Source organism: Hemibagrus wyckioides, linkage group LG23 (assembly GCF_019097595.1).
Source record: "Hemibagrus wyckioides isolate EC202008001 linkage group LG23, SWU_Hwy_1.0, whole genome shotgun sequence".
In the NCBI taxonomy this organism is placed as follows: Eukaryota; Metazoa; Chordata; class Actinopteri; order Siluriformes; family Bagridae; genus Hemibagrus; species Hemibagrus wyckioides.
In genome coordinates this window covers 12,559,350-12,576,849 of record NC_080732.1, presented here as the reverse complement: position 1 = coordinate 12,576,849, position 17,500 = coordinate 12,559,350, and the positions used below count along the sequence as shown (strand labels likewise).

General features: G+C 41.2%; 1 protein-coding gene across 2 annotated transcripts in view; it reads right to left on the bottom strand.

The window, feature by feature from the left end:
• Positions 1-17,500, bottom strand: part of galnt1 (UDP-N-acetyl-alpha-D-galactosamine:polypeptide N-acetylgalactosaminyltransferase 1) — a 150,362-nt gene that overhangs the window by 71,612 nt on the left and 61,250 nt on the right. For both annotated transcript variants that reach the window (XM_058376833.1, XM_058376834.1), the window contains one exon: positions 15,338-15,429. The gene's annotated coding sequence lies outside the window, so the exon portion shown is untranslated. The remainder of the gene's footprint in view (positions 1-15,337; positions 15,430-17,500) is intronic.

Genomic DNA, 17,500 nt, shown 5'->3' with positions numbered 1-17,500 from the left:
TGTTCGGTCCAAACTGGGACAAATTAAGGCGAAAATTCCCGAAAAGGCAGTGTTCTTATGACGAGATTCCACTTGTAAATAAGTGGAGCTTCGCCATGTTGGAAAATGTTTGTGATATTTTATAGTATATTGATTGTAATTGTATATACTATGATTTCATTTTCAATGTATTTATTTATTTATTTCCATTATTTTTCCTCTCTCTGGAAAGAGGGAGGTTTTTTTTAATGATTATTGTTTCAAACATTTATTTATTTATTTATTTATTTATTTATTTATTTATTTATTTATTTATTTATTTATTTAAAAATAATTTTTTCTTGACCAGGTCACTCTTGTACAGGAGATTTAAACTCAGTGAGTTTTAAATCCTGGTTAAATACTGTTTACCACTCTCTAACTAGTCACTGAGTTGTTTATTTGTTTATTTATTTATTTATGTTTGTGTTTTAGCCCTAACAAGTTTTGGAATGCTGCAAAAATAAGGCCAAGCCTGGTGTATAAAGGTCAAAATGTAAATATCAAGTACAGTGGCCCCTCGGCACAGGAATGCTCTCCCTTAGGAGCCCTAAGAATTGAAATTTTGCAAGAAATTCGAAGCATACGAAGCATTTTTGGCATACAAACAAACCGAACCAAACGCTGGCTAAGTTGCGTATACGTCCGGGAGTCGTACAAAACCTGTTTGCATCGGTGGGAAGCCAAGTGAAGACAGTTTCAAATTTTACAGCAAAAGCTGTTTAGAAAGAGTCAACCCACAATACCATGGATTTATGTACCAAGCTACGTGATTTTTCGCACGTTTTTTGTGTTGACAGATTGGTGGTGTGGGTGGTCTGATCTATTTTTAGCCCAAGCTTGGTGGCACGGCTTCCTGTGAGGACCCTTGACCCTTGGAAACTGGGTGGCTGAAACGAATTATCTGCATTTACATTATTTCTTATGGGAAAATTCCTTTCACAATACAAATTTTTCGCCTCTCGCCTCCAGAATGAATTAAATTCATATGCCGAGGTTCCACTGCATGTGTGCTCGGGGTTGAACGGCAGCACAGATAGCTACTGAACTCTTGTACAGTGAGGTTCCCCTTGATAAACAACACATTGTGTCAGATATTTAATTTTAATCTCCGTTCATGTTTTGAGAGTGAAGCCGCTCGTGGCTTTATCTGTTTGGCCAGCCGGGACAATGGAGGCTCAGATGCGTCAGGGAAAGATGTTTTGTTGCTCTGCTCTGAAGTCAGACAGCAGGTTATTAAAGTGAAGGATACAGAACAGGAGAAAGGAAAACGTTGTCGATATTAAATCTGCACACACCACGTTTTCACACACATTTATACAGTCCAACTTGAATCGTCCCAAGCTTAGTTCATGCTTTTCTGCTCAGAGTGGTTGTAAAGAGTGGACTTCCTGTCAGGTCTTCCAGCCTGGCTAATCTCCTTCGACTTCTTCTATCATCACCGTCTCCATACACAGAACTCTCTGTTGTGTGTCGACTTTATATACGGTTGTGTGTGAAAATCCATCTGGAACCGACAGCCACGTCAAGGTCACCGAGATCATATATTTTCCATATTCTCATTTGAAGTGACCTGTAGCTGCGTGATTTCACACACTTTGCACAGTTCAGTCCACAGCTCTCCTCTACATACTCTTCCTTAAGAGCTTACAGATCCACTATTTACTATCAGTGAAAGTTAATCCCACAGTCAGGAAAGCACACATCAGATGAAAGGTTAGCCTGGCAAAATAAATGTCTAACAGTAATTAAAACATCTCGGTACGTTGCTAAAAAGCAGTACTTCAGAACATCAGATTTGTATTAATTTATCGCTGCATGCTGAATAAAAGATGAGCGGCGCGAGCAGGAGCGCTAGGCTGTGTTTGCACATGAGGGTGTAACCTTGGACTGCATAATGGATGGTCAATGTCATGGAAAATATTCACCCATAAATTGCACGATCGTCTGTTGCCTTTGCAAAATAAACAGACGAGGTACATAAGTAAATATAATGTCACATTAACGTCTCTTTCGGTAAATTTGCTACAAATGACGCTAGCCATTTGTCTTTCGCGGTGTTTTTATTTATAGAGACTCCTAACAGCGTTAAGAAATGGATGCAGGTGTAAAGCATTTGCCCTGCGCTTATAAAGTCTGTCTGGCCAAAATGATATTTACACTGGCTAATCGGAACAATTCCAGCACTACTCAATCTCTGCCATTTAAAATTAATAGTCTCACAAACTCTTCAGACTCTATAAGGGAAGAGCAAACACACTCTAAATATTATATAACCTACAGAATAACACACCATCCCAGGAGCTTATTATACAGAGACAGACGGAGAGGGGAAAGAAAGAGAGAGAGAGAAAGAGAGAGAGAGAAAGGCAGACATAACCACCCACCACTAAAACCACCCACCATAAAAACCCAAAAACTCTAACACCTCCTGCCACCATTAACATCCACCCACCATCTCTAACCCCAACTACCACTGTAAACACCCACCCACCATCTCTAACCCCACCTACCACCATAAATACCCACCCACCATTTCTAACCCCACCCACCACCATCACTACCCTACCCACCATCTTTAACCCTACCTACCACCATAAATACACACCACCATCTATAACCCCCACCCACCAACATAAACATCCACACACCATTTCTAACCCCACCCACCACCACAAACGCCTACCCACCGTCTCAAACCCCACCTACCACAAACACCCACCCACCATCTCTAATCCCACCTATCACCACAAACACACACCAACCCACCATCTCTAATCCCACCTACCACCATAAGCACACATACACCATCTCTAACCCCACCTACCACCATAAACACCTGCCCACCTTTTAAAAAAACCCACCCACCACCTCTAACCCCACCAATCACCATAAACACCCACCCACCATCTCTAACCCCACCTACAGACATAAAAACCCACCCACCACCATAAACACCTCGCCCACCATCTACCTCCCCACCCACCACTATAATCACAATATAATATACTCACCATCTCTAACCTCACCGACCACCATAAACAGCCACTCTAACCCTGCCTAACATTATGAGAGAGAGAGAGAGAGAGAGAGATGCTGCACACTCGAGCTACAGGCAGACATTTAGACATTACACTTTTACGTGCTGAGAAACTGAGAAGATAAGGCAGACTGACAAAAAGCATTAGCTAGTGCAATGTAATAAAGCATGGCAAGCTAGTTTGCTAGGTTAAGTGCATTAAGGAAGGTAAGGAATAATAGTAAGGAATAAAACACGACTAGAAGTTACTCCGCTTGTATCACAGCAACATCCCGACATTTAAATGATTAATGAACTCTACATCACATTTTTTAACTGTTTATAGTTCTATGTAAAGTTATCAAACGTCCAGATGACGTTTTCCAGTTATCGGTCATGCGCCGTACGTTCACCATCCTGTCCTTTTTCTCCCTCAAAAAAGATAACGAGTAAAAAATAAAAAACGCAGCTCATCAAAGCGTAAACTTTCTGTCCTGAAACGTTACATAAGCATCAGAAATCCTTTATTAATAAAAAAAAAAATTTAGATTGCATGGAAAGTCCAGCGTAGAAATCCCTGCCAAGGAGCTGTTGCTATGGCAACAATAAAGCATTAGATGGAGCACATTAAAGCAATTCGGCTGAAACGAAATTGAATGCCGCTTCTTCTGATGATCCAAGAACTCCGTGATATCGTACGGACAAAAAGTTTCGGATGTAAGCACATGATGCGTGTGAAGTTGTGGCTAAAACGTTTACAGTAAGCTTCATTAAATACCCCTTGGCACAATGAGAAGAACTCTACACCAAGTTTATTACAGCACTAGTATTCCAGGCAATTTATTTGGGAATATAACAGAAAGGGTGGAAAGAAAGAGAAATAAAACTGCTAGTTACAGTCTGTAGAAAAGAACCAATTTACATCGAGGCATCAGATCTCTGCTCTGAATTAAACTGGCATGCGGAGCGTCGTTTCCAATTACGGTGATGGTTTGTACGGTTTGGCCAGCTGTTGCTTTAACATGTTATAGGTTCAGACAGCTGCACAGCACCATCCCAGTTAGCACTAAGCTTAGTTACAGCGCCAAACAGCTCACGTGCTTTTAATTATTACTGTTACATCACAAGACACGAGTCACTGCATTCGTCGCACCTTCGGAAGTCCGAACTGGGAATCGCGTCACAAGGTGGAGAATAAAACCATGGACGCATCCGTGGTCTTCTTTTGTGAGCAACAAGTTAAGCGGCTATCTGTGACAACAGATCCTGAAAACACACCAGTGTGTAGCCACTGTTACAGCTTATAAATGAGGGATCGAAAGCAAAACTTTGTGCACGCGGTATAGCGTGACTTGCTGAACTCGGGGTCGAGGACTTGGTTTTGCTGCAAGTCAGATTTCTGTGTTTGGTTTTTGCAAGTCAGAGGTCAGAGCTTAAGTCAAATGCAAGATAAATATTCCTGAAAGAAATAAAATAAAATAAAATAAAAATAAACAAATAAAAAATGAATAAAATAAAATAAAATAAAATAAAATAAAATATTTTTTGCGGCTTGATTTTGCAACAGCTTTTTTCAAAATATGGATTTTTTTTTTTTTTGTTTGGAAAACTACTTGAATTGATTGAATTTTAAGCACAGCATTCATCTTTTACACATTCACCAGTGAAGAAAAACATGGATTTCCTATGATGGCTGTACTCATGTTCAATACAATGTGAACCGAAAGAGAGCTTTGGCTGAATGCGTGGTTTTATGACACATCACGTTTTTGTAGAAAGGTTTGCTTGATTTTGCATTCAAGTCTCTTATTTTTAAATTCATTTTTAATATTTCACATTCACTATCATAGAACTAGTGTATATTAATTTCAATAATTTCAAAATTGACTTCCTAGATAACATGACAGGAAGTATTGAGACTGCAGAAATAGAATGTAGACATTGTAGTATTGTTAAAAGGGGCAGGGGTAAAATGAAGGCTTCTAAATCATTTACACACACACACACACACACACACACACAGTTAGCCATACACATGCTCTTACACGCACACAAAGGCATGCTAAGTACTGGAGTAGTGGAGTGTGTGTGAGGGCTCGATAACAATAACACCACATGTAGTGATAGTAATTACATGCACAGGAATATAAAAACACACACAACTCCACTACATGCATCGAAGGAACAAGTGATCAAAAAAAGAAGAAGGAAAAAATAAATAAATAAATCACCAGTACACTGGAGCTTCATTCCCCCGGCATGGAAATCAGCTTATGGGACATTTTCAATCAGTATAAACAAATGAACGATTTTATTGCTGCAAGTCTGATATAAAATGAGTCAGGACCTTAGAGAAAATTTTTGTGTTGGAAGATAACACCTTCAAATTTTTAGAAGTTTATGAGCAAGCACTTGGGGTGTCTCGGAGAGCAGAAATAGGTTTAATATCACAATTTATTTTACATTTGTCTGGAAAAAAAAAAAACTAACCTTGGAACTTTTCTATGAATATATTACCCCAGTAGGGTAGTTACAAACAGAAATACTTATGGAAAACTACAACCAAGCCCTACTTTCATATGAGACACTGTGGAGTGTGCCACAACAAAAAAAAAGGGGGGGGGCTTAAACCATCACTGCAATGACAATTTCAATTCATGGAAAATCAGCTTTATACACCAAAAGTTTTGGGATATCTGCCTTTACATGCCCATGAATGAAATATGGAGTTGAGTTATAGCCGCCCCTTGCAGCTATAACAGCTTCAACTCTTCTGGGAAGGCTTTCAACAAGGTTTAGAAATGTGTTTATGGGAATTTTTGACCATTCCTCTAGAAGCGCATTTGTGAAGTCAGGCACTGATGTTGGATGAAAAGGTCTGGATCACAGTCTCTGCTCTAATTCATCCCCAAGCTGTTCTATGGGGTTGAGGTCAGGACTCTGTGCAGGCCAGTCAAGTTCCTCCACACCAAACTCGCTCATCCATGTCTTTATGGACCTTGCTCTGTGCACTGGTGTGCAGTCATGTTGGAACAGGAAGGGGTCATCCCCAAACTGTTTCCACAAAGTTGTGAGCATTAAATTGTCCAAAATCTCTTGGTATGCTGAAGCATTAAGAGTTCCTTTCACTGGAACTAAGGGGCCAAACCCAACCCCTGACTTCAAAGATTTGGACTTTGGATTATCAACATACGCATTTTTTTTTTCCTTGAACAAGACGAATATCCATGCCTCAGCCTTCTTCACTGTTGCTCTGATGTTTCTGATATTAAAAACAAACAACTGAAGATGTATTTTACATCGCCACAGACGCTGATATGCACCCTGAGGATTATCTATTTATAAACAAGTCCAGCGTTTGGGGATTATTTCCTGTTTTCCCGTGATTACATATTAATGGATACATGACTTATTCATTTGTGATTTCTGTAAACGTCTTTGTTCCCTGTTCCATCGGTCACAGTGTTCTGTCCTTGCTCGTGATGTTTTTCTGTCCCAGCCTTGAGCATTTATCTATATGCTCATGTGTGTGTGTGTGTGTGTCATCCTGCAGGCATCAGTATATAGTCTACAGGACTCCAAGGTTGTCTTTGTGCAGGCAATAAACCGTCGCTTTTTTATTAGAGAGCTATTGGTCTCCTGATTCCTCAGTCATGTTACTTCTGAAGAAACCGACGCTCATCCAAAACGATTTACTCAAGAGGTCTGGGGATAGAGAAGGATTTCTCTGGTTGTGTTTTGTCAGATGTTTGAAGTTCGCTGAGCAAAACAACACACATTCAGCCAAAAAAAAAAATGTTCAGCATCATATTACTCAACATATTACTCTGTTTGTTCCATATTAGTCATAACCATTACAGCACCACTAACCAAATATCTTCTGTCACGCATGTGTGTGTATCCGAGGCTGATTTCCTGCACTGACTGGTCTTGGCCACTCCTACAAATAAACCTCTCGTTTTATATTTTTTTAAAATGTTTTTGCAATGAGAACTAGCATCCTCACTGAGCACTTAACAGGAGACGAGAGTCTCAGAACGAACAGCTTCCAACATCAGGTTCCACTTCTGTCAGCTTGGAACAGGAATCTACGGCTACAGCGAGCAGATCGAGTCTGACAAAAGAGCAGGTGAGGCTTTATTTCCAGGCGATCTGTCCAGGTTTGGTGATTCTGTGCACAACGTTCTTGTTCCTGGCTGACACGAGTGAAACCTGATGTATTCCTCTGCTGTTGGAGCTCCTCTGCCTCAAAAAATATATAGAAACTCTAATAGAGCTCTGGTGGTGGTAGCATTGCCTCATGTTAAATCCAGACATTATAGTGAGTAGAGGATAAACACTAATATTACTGGGGTTTTTACTATTTATTTTTAATTTTTTTTTAGTAGACATAATGTCCTCCATCAAACTGTATTTATTTGTAACCAAAGAAAGAAGCATTTAAGTGGTAAAAAAAATTAGATTTTGATAAATAGATTTATTTTTCTTGAATTTTCCAATTTTAATAAATTGGTTTTTTTCTTGAATTTTCCAATTTTAATAAATTGGTTTTTTTCTTGAATTTTCCAATTTTAATAAATAGATTTATTTTTCTTGAATTTTCCAATTTTAATAAATTGAATGTAATTTTTACTAAATATTTCACCACTTAAAAAAAATGGGTTTTTTTTGGGGGGGGGGTTACAAATAAATACAACTTGATATAAGACATTATGTATACATTTAAAAAAAAAAAAAAACCCTCTAACATTAGTTTATACTCATTTAATAGAACAGAATATCACCTAAAATATCTGGATAAAATTGTCTGCAAATTTACCTTCACATTTCTGGCATTTGGCAGACGCCATTACCCAGAGTGACTTACATTTTATCTCATTTTATACAACTGAACAATTGAGGTTTAAGGGCCTTGCTCAGGGGCCCAGCAGTCTAACACCTTCACCACATCCCCTGTACCACCACCATGTTTAAGCAACTAGATTAATACATATCTAATTACTCAGAGACTCCTATCTTGTGTCTTGTGTACATCCAATATATCGTCAATTAATTGAGTGCTGAAATTACTTTATACATCCATACATTATCACCACCAGCAAATTTCTATCAGTAAGCAGTATACGGAAGAGATGTTTTCCTGTTCAGCATGGGTGTAAAGTGTGTAAATGAGTGGCTCTCAATTTCTCGTCAGCTCTCCTCTGACCTCTGAGCTACTCACCTGCCACTCACAGGATGTTTTACTGTTTTATCTGAAAATCCCAAGAGATCAGCAGTTTCGGAAATCCAATAGACAGCCATGTCACGGAGATCACATCTTTCCTCGTTCTGATATTTTGATGGGAATATTAACTAAAGCTTCTGACCTGTAAGTGCGTGCTTTTATGCATTTGTGCTGCCGCCACACGACTGGCTGATTGGATATTTGCATAAATATGCAGGTGTATAGGTGGCTGGGGATCAGTGAGTGGACATAAAAAGAAAAATTGATCCACTTAGAGCCTTCCTGCAGCTTTCGGCGAGCGGATCGATGGTGTGAGATAACAATTAATGATGGATGTTGGTATTCCAAGTGCCTTATGAACTGACGATTTGATTCTGTATTTTTGTGTACGTGTTTCCTTTCGAAACAGGAAGTCAGAATCAAACATCTTTCATCTGATTTCAACAACCGATCTATACGCTACACTTCTCACTGACCCTGATGTGAGACGTGAATTTAGATGGAGCTTGTAGGATCTTGCACTGCCAAAAAGTCGGAGTAACTTGTTCAAGTATTCTAAAGCACAGACTTTCATCCAGCAGGCCAGGGGTTGTTTGTTAGCGGCCTGCAGCAGAGATTTTTGTCTTTCTGCTGTCAGTCTTTTTTTTTTCCTTGTTCCCCGTGGGATGTCTAATGTTCTCAATGCCACAGGGGGCGAGGGAAAAGACTGCCAGTTAACACGAGGCAGTGAAATAAGAGAGAAACAAGGATTCTCTGTCTCTTACATATACATATATAGGCACACTCACACGCCTCATTATCTCCAAAGTCTTGCTCGCTAGTTGTGTCATACACATCATTTCATCAAGCATCATCATTTGGTCATGCCATAGTGCTGCTGACGTTCCTGTACTGAGTCTGAGCTAAAGAAATAAGCATGCAGGAAGCAGCATGACCAACACCACTAACACTAACAACCCAGGTTTCATGCCAACTAGCAGCTACTGTAGGATGATATCTGCAGGTTTGGCCAGGGGTCTGGGTGCGGAGACTAAAAACTGGAGGAAGACACCATCATCACAGAAAGGGAAAATAACAACAACAACTACAAAAGACATTGTGGTGTTTGTGCATCTCCAGCGCTGAGAGTCGTCTACACAAAGCGCTAAGAACGTCGGGTTTGTGTTCATGAGGACGCGGCTGAAGGCAAGGCTGAGCTGCCAAACAGAGTTCCATAATTATCATAGTACCCAGACATGGTCATGCATAATACATCACACATGCATAAAAGCGTGCACACACACACACACACACACACAATGTTCATCATATGTTAATACTAATGGTGGATAGAGCTTCATGCAGGACCTGCATATGCAAATATTCGAGATCATTAACTTTACATCAAAGGCAACATTTCCATTAACACACACACACACACACACTCTCTGGATATCTGGCATATATGCGAATCAAAACAGCACTGGTTAGCAGAAAGAAGCTGGAAGATTCCCCTACAGTGTGGTGTATGGTGTATGTATTTTTGCCTTCCTGGTAAGTTACCACTCTGATGGTCAGCGAGAGATGGAATAAAACGTGCCAAGGTGGTAAAAGAAAAATAAATAAATAAAAAAAGAGTAGCATATTCCAGCACTAATCCATACACCTGCACTGACATCACACCTTTTATTGTCAGTCATTGAAAAGTATGGTGGCTGAGAAGTGCAAAACAAAATAACAGATCAGAAAACACAGTAGCAATTTAGACAAAGCAGAAAAGCTAAATATAGTTGGTGAATTGAATTCTTATCACTGATTGGACGCGACATCTGTCACTCAAGATAGTAAAAAGTGGTAGAAAACATGTGTATGAACGAAGCTCTGCTTTTATAACGCTCCTCAACCTGAAATAGTTTGGTCTTGCGTTCTTTAGGTGTGTTTTTAGACATCGCAAAATAATCTTCATGCCATGATACGCTATCAGTATATCCGCGAAATCACGCCATATGAACGTCCATCCTTAAAGTAGTGTAGAATTTACTTATAAATATAAATATACACAGATCAGGCATAACATTATGACCAACCAACTAATATTGTGTCGGTTCCCATTTTGCTGCCGAAACAGCCCTGACCCGTCCTGCACTGTGTATTCTGACACCTTTCTATCAGAACCAGCATTAACTTCTTCAACCGTAGCTCGTCTGTTGGATCGGATCACACGGTCCAACCTTCGCTCCCCACGTGCATCAGTGAGCCTTGGCCGTCCATGACCCGGTCGCCGGTTCACCACTGTTCCTTCCTTGGACCACTGTTGATAGATACTGACCACTGCAGACCGGGAACACCCCACAAGAGCTGCAGTTTTGGAGATGCTCTGATCCAGTCGTCTAGCCATCACAATTTGGCCCTTCATCAAACTCGCTCAAATCCACTCCTTAATTGTAACTACTCTTGACTCTGTTTGTCACCACCTGACGTTTTTGTATTTCCCTGGAACGCTGTAACTACATGCAGATGCGACATTCAGGTTTTTCTGTGACTGAACAAAGCACATGATGATGCGTCGCACGCAGCTCGGTTTCTGCATATGGCACCGCAGTGTGGGCTTAACATTGCAACGTTCCTCTATTTATATCAGAAATTTGCGAAAGATAACAAGAACTACACCTGCTGTATGAACCCGGACGTACGAATGTCTTTATTTCCAACCGTTTATCCCTATCTAATATCGAATATCTGCCAAACCAGTTGTTTTTCCATTCTCACATATGGTGTAGCAGCTATAAAGAGTTAAACACGACAAAATGTGCAACGTATTAGCAACATCCTCTGTCCTTAGATTGCTGCTTGGTGGAAAAACGTAAAAGAACATCTTTATCTCTGACGTTACACACACACACACACACACACGCACACGCCCCGGATAAACCCGAGTCTCGCTCTAGTCAAGATGTCTGCTGGTATAATTGAGGCATGATCTTCAAGCTGGCTTCAAGAGCACTTCTACCCCTCAGCCGAGAGGCTTCTCCAGTTCAGCGGAGTGCTGGGAAACTTCGACCCGTTCTACTATGACGATGTTGTGAAAGGTGCTAGGGTTGTGAAAGACAAGTGAGAGAGAAAGAGAGAAAGGCAGGAAGAGTTCATGGCAGAGTAGCTTTACTCCTGAGCTGCTGCTTCTGCCTCGCTGTCAGAGGTTTTATCGGCAGCAACCTCTTTTTGTCTGCCGTCGTGGAGATCGATACGGGTCTCCACCTCTGCCGGCAGAGTGAATTTGTGAAACGATCCATTCCGCAGCGGGAACATCACTGTTGGTTATAGAAGTGAATATTTAATGCCCGGCCGTTTTTTTACTGGCCAGAGCTTACTGCATTTCTTGTGTTTTATCACTGGATATGAAGAGCAGGTTTACAGTATCTGAACACCATCATGGATCGAGTCATGCGCGGTTAGTTGTTAGTACTAAAAGGTTGTTTTTTAAAAATAAGTAAATAAATAAATAAATAAAATCTATAGAAAAGATCGCATGACTTGACTGACCAGAATCAATTCAATTTATTTGTATAGCACTTTTAACAATAGACAAGCGGTCAACTTGAGCATTAATCACAGAAGTGCCCTGATGTCTAATACTGCTAAGCCCCTCTCATTACATGGACACAAGTTGCCCATCACACCCATACGTACTTCTTCACCAAACTGTACAGAATGTCACTGTATGATGTAACATTACAACTTCCCTTTTATAAGAAGCTCGAACCATGGCTGACGATGCACAAAGCGAGCTCGGTGAAGACACGAGGATGAAGAGGAAGTAGTACTCGAGTAGCCTGATTCCAACCCCGAAGACCACCTCAAGAATTCCTGAAGCATTCGAGCCCTCATAAGCAGACGGCGGTTTATTCCCACAAGCTGTCAGACTCCTCGGTACTCAGGGACGGGGACTGATATCTTTGGGAACTGCCATCCTTGCACTCAATCTGCAATATTTAAATGCTGTTTTTGCTCATCACATCACAAAACAATATGCACTCACTCAGAAGCAAACAGACTGTATACTGTTCATCGCTATTCCACGTCTCTGTCTTGCACAAGGTTGCACTATATGTAAATAGGTTCATTTTAAGCACCAGCGTCCCTGTGCATCAGCTATATACGGTCGAAATGACAATAAAAGCTTCATGAAGAACTGGGACATTCACTAAACCCCATCAGGGCCTGACCTCACTAATGCTCTCAGAAAGCTCCATGGAGGAGCCGAGGATGAAGTGAAAGAGCCCAATAAACACTTCTGGGATAAACTGAAACCTCGGGTCTCCTCATTTAACATCAGACCCTGACATCACCAACGCTCCTGGAGCCGAATGAACACAAAATCCCCCACAGTCTTCACTCTAGGATCTAGTGGAAAGTCTTCCTGAAAGAGTGGAGGTTATGATAACAGGGAAGTGGGGATTAAATGCAGAACAGGATGTCCAACAAGCATGAGTGTGTTATGGGCAGCTGTCCCCAAACATTTGGCCTGAGAGTGTATTTGTTCCTTCATTCATCCTTTTTCCTTCCACTTTTCCTGGTAGGATTTGCAGTGGCTTTCCTTAAGCACTAGTTACAGTGACATTTTCGTGGGCGTTATATTTGAAGGCAAGTCTTAGGCCAAATTACAAACCGGGGGGAAAAAAGAAAGAAAGAAAAAATAAACACCCAGACGGCTTTGTCCATGTGATTGTTCAATCATTCCTTATTCATTGGAGTAGTGTGTGGGCTGGAACAAACCATTGTGTGCATGCATGTGTGTGTAAAAAAATACCGCTTGAAATAGACAACATTAGCAGGAAACCCTCAAGGCTAAACCACAGAAAGGGAAGTGAGTCCGATGTGCCAACGAGAAGAAGTTTCATGAAAACACCCAGACGAATGATTTACGCTTTAATGCTAATTCAACACACACCACATTTCACACTTTTATTCAGTATTGCTAAATGTTGGAGGAAAGATAAACCCAGAACTGTGTGGTGTGGTGAAGTGACCAGTGAGCCCTCTTCCTCTACTGTGCTTCAGTAACTTCCTGTGCTTATTGTGACGGATAGTGCATTACGGCTCGTTTGATAAACACGCGGTCTCTCAGTGCTGCAAATGCGAACGTGATCGGATGACCACTCCGTCCAGAAAGCAGTCTGATCCACGTAGTATCAGTAAGAGTGATAGACTAATCATCTTTCACATGGAGGCTTTAAAGATAAAAGGCTACAACTGACACTGTAATGATTAGCAATAAAAGTAAACCTGTGCATCATATTACACTAAGGAACGTCTCGGATCTTAAAAGGCACTCTGTGGACAAACTTGCTGATTCGGAAAACTTCCGGCTTAATGATGGATGGAGGAAGCCATGTCGGTGGCGGCGGTGGCGGAGTCTGGCAGATTCCGACGCCTTGCCTCGGTAGAATCCGCAAAAAATGAGTCTGGATCTAGGCTCTTCGAGGCGGCTCGCACGGCTGACTCAAAACTAGCTGCGTGGGATTTCGCACGGTCTCGCGCTCACACCTCTCCGTTTCATGCAAAGTGATAATGTGTTAACGGAACATTAAAGCCAAAAGAAAGGGAAAAGAAAAGAAAAAGAAAAACAAAACACTTTTCCCCGTGAAGTTAACTGCAGGATCGGCTTCATCCGGTATTAGTCAACTAGTCAGATAGAGTCCTACGGTCAGGAGATGGACGCGACAAAGAGCTGTAGTGCAGAAAGTAGCACAAAAGCACAAAGGATCACGAACCGATTTCCAATACGAAGCCTGGCACCAACACTATGTGAAATTAAATAGCGCATTTTACATCCGTTAACCCGATGGAGGTGTTACTCTGATCGATACGCATTACTGTCAAGCTCGGTGCCACAGCGTCCCATACACACACTATGTATACAGTATAGCTAGCGCCTTACTACAAGCTGCACGTAATTATAACCCAGATCTTTCACACAGCATCACATCTAAGACACCGAGACAGAGCATTAGATGTTTGATGAAGACCGGCGGTACAGAAGGATGAGAGGAACGCCTCATTTTCTGGCATGATGCTGATCAAGCGCGTTCAGCTGCCATTTCATCTCTTCTACTCTTCAAGACGTTAGAGGAAGAAGAAACTCCGAGGTCCTTTCGGAATTTCATAACGTTCCTTTCACAACGTCTCGGGTGACTTCAGCCCTGCGACACTGAAATACTGCTTCAGATCTCTTTAGGGCTTTACTGTGTCATGGCTGACCCGGTGCTCTGACCCCAGCTTTCTAACAAGCTGCCACATGTGAAGGAAATATTTCCACTGTGCTATAATGTAGATGTGACAAATAAAGGCTTCTTATTAAAAATATATGAGCTGCTTTTATCATAACATAAAAGCTAAAATATATTTTTTTTTAAAAAAGGAAAAAAGGGGAAAAGAAAGAACAGTGCATGTTGGTCTAAACTTTAAAATATATTTAAAATATGTAGCATTTTATAATATATGCAATATATTTAATATATATTAAAATAAATATTTTATATATATTTAGATAAAATATATTTCATTTTAATAACTTCAGTAGGAAAAGCATTTCCGAATTTGTTATCTGTTATCATCATTATAATTTTATTATTAACAGTAGTAGTAGTCATAATAATAATAATAATAATAATAATACTTTATTTAATTGTTTGATTTATTATTATGATAATTTTTTTAATTATTTATTCATTTTACTTTATTTCTAAGAATAATTTTTGTTGTAATAACCTATTTTTTTTTTGGTTTGATATTTTATTCATTTCTCATCTATTTAGTATAAAAATTCACACATCATTTATTCCGACTTTTTAAATCAATGAAATAGTCCACTGTTTCTATAAAGCTTTTGTAAGACTTTGTTGAAAGTGCTTATTCAGATAAAACTGAACTGAATTGGCTCAGGGTGGATCTGAAGCTTTGGAGCATGATTTCTCGTGCGTCTCCATGCGAGTGGATTTTCTCCTCAGGAGACGTAGAGAAGACGTAGAGAAGGCGTAGAGAAGACAGAGAAGACGTAGAGAAGGCGTAGAGAAGACATAGAGAAGACATACTCTTACCTGCAGGGCTGGAATCAGTGTGGATGAAGAACGGCTTCCTGCGCTATGGAGCTTGTGATCCCTCCTGTGAGGCTGCTAATCGCACATACCTCCTGTTAGAACACACACACACACACACACAAATACTTGGATTAGATTAGATCGGATCAGCTTTCCTCAAAACATAAACAAAACATATACAAATCTTTTCTACGTAGCTTTGACCTTTGGCCGTTCCTCTTTCTGTGAAGAAACTTAGTCTTATTATCTTTTAGTCTTATTATCTTTTAGTCTTATTATCTTATAGTCTTTATTCTCATTCCCATCTTCCGTCTGACTTTCGTCTCTATATTTTACACTCTCTGTACGGAAATTGTGTGTGTGTGTGTGTGTACATACACTATATTGCCAAAAGTATTCGCTCACCCATCCAAATAATCAGAATCAGGTGTTCCAATCACTTCCATGGCCACAGGTGTATAAAATCAAGCACCTAGGCATGCAGACTGTTTTTACAAACATTTGTGAAAGAATGGGTCGCTCTCAGGAGCTCAGTGAATTCCAGCGTGGAACTGTGATAGGATGCCACCTGTGCAACAAATCCAGTCGTGAAATTTCCTCGCTCCTAAATATTCCACAGTCAACTGTCAGCTGTATTATAAGAACGTGGAAGTGTTTGGGAACGACAGCAACTCAGCCACGAAGTGGTAGGCCACGTAAACTGACGGAGCGGGGTCAGCGGATGCTGAGGCGCATAGTGTGAAGAGGTCGCCAACTTTCTGCAGAGTCAATCGCTACAGACCTCCAAACTTCATGTGGCCTTCAGATTAGCTCAAGAACAGTGCACAGAGAGCTTCATGGAATGGGTTTCCATGGCCGAGCTGCTGCATCCAAGCCATACATCACCAAGTGCAATGCAAAGCGTCGGATGCAGTGGTGTAAAGCACGCCTCCACTGGACTCTAGAGCAGTGGAGACGCGTTCTCTGGAGTGACGAATCGCGCTTCTCCATCTGGTAATCTGATGGACGAGTCTGGGTTTGGCGGTTGCCAGGAGAACGGTACTTGTCTGACTGCATTGTGCCAAGTGTAAAATTTGGTGGAGGGGGGATTATGGTGTGGGGTTGTTTTTCAGGAGCTGGGCTTGGCCCCTTAGTTCCAGTGAAAGGAACTCTGAATGCTTCAGCATACCAAGACATTTTGGACAATTCCATGCTCCCAACTTTGTGGGAACAATTTGGAGCTGGCCCCTTCCTCTTCCAACATGACTGTGCACCAGTGACCAAAGCAAGGTCCATAAAGACATGGATGACAGAGTCTGGTGTGGATGAACTTGACTGGCCTGCACAGAGTCCTGACCTCAACCCGATAGAACACCTTTGGGATGAATTAGAGCGGAGACTGAGAGCCAGGCCTTCTCGTCCAACATCAGTGTGTGACCTCACAAATGCGCTTCTGGAAGAATGGTCAAAAATTCCCATAAACACACTCCTAAACCTTGTGGACAGCCTTCCCAGAAGAGTTGAAGCTGTTATAGCTGCAAAGGGTGGACCAACGTCATATTGAACCCTATGGATTAGGAATGGGATGTCACTTAAGTTCATATGCGAGTCAAGGCAGGTGAGCGAATACTTTTGGCAATATAGTGTATGTATATAAGAGATGGAGAGAAACTGGTGAAGTGAGAATCACTTATTCGGCGGCTCTCACACGCACACTGCTCTGGCCTGCAGCTTTCTCAGACGGCATGAATAAAATATCAGCATGCAGCGCAACATCTCTATCAAAAGAGAGCCGATCAGGAGATCAACCTTCCACACACGTCTCCCCCGACACACACACACACACACACACGACACTCTCATGCCAGAAGCGTGTAGGGCAGAGGGCATTGTTTAGTGTCCGGTCGACAGAAAACACTTTTCTCATTCTGAATCCCTCTGGCTGCGTGTGTATGTGAGCGTGCGAGTCTGTTTAATCAAACCTCACGTAAACCCGATTATATCCCAGGTGTGTGTGTGTGTGTGTGTGTGTGTGTGACAGCGCTACTCGGAGAGCCTCGAAGGTGCCATGGCAACAGCTGCTACACGAACAAAGAAGCAATTAAAGGTCCTCGGCTGCGTTGGGCACATCACACACCCTTTCTGTTTCAGATGTGCGAGTGAAATAAAGCTTATACTCCCTGG